The following is a 3,679-nucleotide window of genomic DNA, read 5'->3' as shown; positions in this document are numbered from 1 at the left end:
CAGAAATGTCATACGCTATAAACTATCTTCAAAAGAATATTTCAGCCCAAAATCGGCAGCAAAATAAGAATATTATGCCTCCTCCGGAAGAGAAATATTCTTATTTTAAAAGAGTGAATTTAGCATGCACATATGCACGTACGGGTGCCTCGGTTGACTTACTTTCAAAATTTAATGCAATACGTTTCTTGCCATATGTGTCAAACATAGTATATTAAATAATGGCCTCCCTATATTAGAACTGGATCTACCTGATGCATTTTTGTCTGTCCTGGTAGAGGTTTTTATTTTTTAACCTGGTAAACATCTAGGTTTCACCAGGTCTGTCACAGAAGGGTGTACCGGGCGGGAAGTCTCTGCGACACCAAACCGCTCCGTGCCAAAACACGTCGCTGCGGATACGACGTGGGGACAAGACGTAGGACAATTTGCTTCGCTCGACATGAAGAATTTTTGTGAAAATCTTTGTCCTCGACAAAGAATTTTAATTTTTGCCCGCGACATGTCGCAAGAGGACAAAGGCGGTTTGAATTCGCGCGACTTGCCGTGGGAAAGAAATTCTAACACGAGGTCCAAGGTTTTCACAAAAAATTATCCATGTTAGGCGAATTAGACATCTCTCTAGTGTGCCTGCCTTTCGTAAGAGATGGTTCACTCACCTTGATGGAGCCGAATAGCGGTTTCCCCTCACCTCCGGTTATGATCGGAGTTCCCGCTTGCTAAAATGTATGCATCACGCTTCAGTGATTCACAAATGTTCGTAGCGAACAATCATTATTTATACATAATTCTAATAAAGATTATTGCATGTTAATCAAGAACCTCGTATCGCATATCGTTTTTATTTAGGAGTTTTTTATACCATATCGCCAAAGAGCGAGTCTTATTTTTTTCGAGCGAGTGAGCGAGGTGGTAAATGAATAACACAATAACGAGAATGAATAACGGACTCAATTAAGAATTGGTTCATGCTTCGCGTTATGGATGGGCGCGGGAAGTTTGGAGAGCACGTAAGAAGCATAAGAGTTGCTCGAGGCGACAGCAGAGAGCAACTCTTGCTTCTTGAGTGCTCTCCAAACTTCCCAAGTGCGTCCATAACTCGATATACGCGCCGCTAAAAGCATGAACCAATTCTCGTATAAATTGGCGACAACAACTTAGAAAACATGTTTTATTTGTCGGATTGACTACAAAGTTCTCAATGCACGGTGAAGGAAAACAAAGGACATTAGGATCCTAACACGCCACAATCAGTTGAGCAACAACTGAATGAAAACGTGTAACCTGGTTTCAAAAATTGTCAATGAAAAATTCGCTTCTTCGAACTAGTTGTAATAAAAATGTAGACAAACAAAGTCAAACATACGCAATGAAAATGTAGACAGGCAAAGTCAAAATACGCAGGTTTAAGTAGAGAGTCCCCTATACCTCTTCTGAAAACAGTTTCACGCAAGAGTAATTGGCCTTTTCACGCATCACGAAAAATTCGAAAAACAACTTCACGTTCACAGAAAAAAGTAAGCAATAACGTTTCACGCGAAAATGCAAAGGCTAAATCATGTTTCACGTAAAAATGCAAATTCTATTCACGTTTCGCAAAACATACAAATACAATCATTACTAAAATGTATCTGGCAATACTGAAATGTACCACTGTAGATATAGCTGCACATGGCCATATTTTGATAATTTCAGACTCTCTCGTCGTCAGCATGTCTAGATCTTTTGTGGATTGGGTATTATGCATGTACAGTGGAACCCCGTTAATACGGACACCAAGGGGACATGCCAAAGTGTCCGTATTATCGGGATGTCCGTATTGAGCCGTATTTAAGCGGGCTCTCAGATAAAAAGTCACGGACACATGTTTTATCGATACCAAGACTAAGGCAGACATTTTTACGGCAACAAAACGTTGTTTTGATTGTAATGTAACTGTAAAATTAAACTATGGAAACTTTATGGTCATTTAACTATGAAGGTTGACAATGCAGACTGCAGTTTGTCTGGTTACGAAGTATAGCGAAAAAGAAACTTGAGGATTTGTTTTACCTTAGGAAGTGTGATATCAAGCCTACTTTTATCAAGGTTTGATTTTAACATCACTCAGAGACTTTGTTTATTAGAACTACCATCAGGGAACTGTTCCCAGCAAGACAGCTTCCCATAAACATTATACAGTCTGTAATAGTAGCTAACGGTAAACAGCAGATTGGTGTTGATTCTGGATAATTTTTCTGACTCATTTTATAACAAGAACCAATTCTGAAACCTGCTTTTCCTGCTTAACTTTCTGAGGTCCACAATGACTCTACAATTGAGATAGCGTATTTACTCGAATAAGCGCCACAGCACTTATAACATTTTTCGTGCCTCAAATGCGGTGCTTGTTTGAGGGCAGCTTTTTTTTTAAATCAAAGGAAACTATGAAGAAGTCGTGGACACACTGCTTACAAAATGAAGTGGTCTCCTTTGATCAGCCACTATATGCTTGACCAGGTTTTGAAGATAACAAGGTCATGAAAAAAAGTCAAAATAACTCTGTCCTTAAAGCACAATAAATACAGGATTTTGTTTGTTACAATTGAAATGTTTATAACACCTGTGTGGTCTTTACAAACTTCCTGGAACACTTTGACCTCCGGGATTTTTGCGTTAATGTAGACCACTTTGTTTATATCCAGTTTTGTAACTGTGTTTCTTATTGTTTGCCACAAAAATATTTTGGTTGGATACTATGGACTTATAAGTTGTCCTTCTTATGTTTCCAGTTGTATTGTGTTGTTATGATTGATTCATAATTTTACTGATATACAGTAGTGCTAGCCCGAGAGTGCTGGAAGGTTCGCTCATAGTTTCACTAATAAGATTCCCTCACAAATTAAGGCTCGCTATCTAGCCAGCTGGAAGTTATAAACTCCCTTTGAGCTTAGAGGATTGACGAGCCAATGTCTCAGGAAGTTCAAAGACTCTTCGCAGCCAATATCTACGCACAAATTTGAACCATAAGTCTTTCAAACAGCAACTGGCAATGAGTCTGTTAAACTTGGGGAGGGAGAGGGGACCTAACCAAGTTTTAATAAGGAGGCTCTGCCCCAAGGTCCAAATACTTTCCTTTTTGCATAGTATTCTTTCCAGAAAAGGTTGCCCTTTCATATGCATGTAGCTTCCAGCTTGAAACCCCTTTCACATACCTACAGTAGACCCATTACATCTCTTTTCGTGGATAAATTAGCAATGAATGCTTAAAATCCCCGCCTCTTTCTCACACCTCCCGCCTGATAAAAATGTGCACCTTTAGTTAACTACATGTATAGAGAGTTCCCTCCCTCCCCAGCTTGATGCAATACAAAACAAAAAGGGTATTGACACATGATTAACAATAGTTTATTTCTTGAAAACGGAAATCACAGTATTTTATTTTATTTATTTTATTCCTATATTGGGAATTGTTTGTGCTAATTTGACTAGCTGAATGCAGAAATATGCAAAAAGATTATTGAAAGGTACACTTAATATTTATTTCAAGTTTTGATTCCAATTGTTTTCATATCTCGTTTCTAGCAGAAAAATAAAATTATACGAACATGTTTGACATTTTTTTTTTTTTTTGTATTTTATTGATATTTATATAAGTTTACAAATAAGAGTGACAATAACAATTGAAATTACATGTTTG

Source organism: Orbicella franksi, chromosome 5, assembly GCF_964199315.1.
Source record: "Orbicella franksi chromosome 5, jaOrbFran1.1, whole genome shotgun sequence".
NCBI classification, from domain to species: Eukaryota; Metazoa; Cnidaria; class Anthozoa; order Scleractinia; family Merulinidae; genus Orbicella; species Orbicella franksi.
This window is presented reverse-complemented; position numbering follows the sequence as displayed.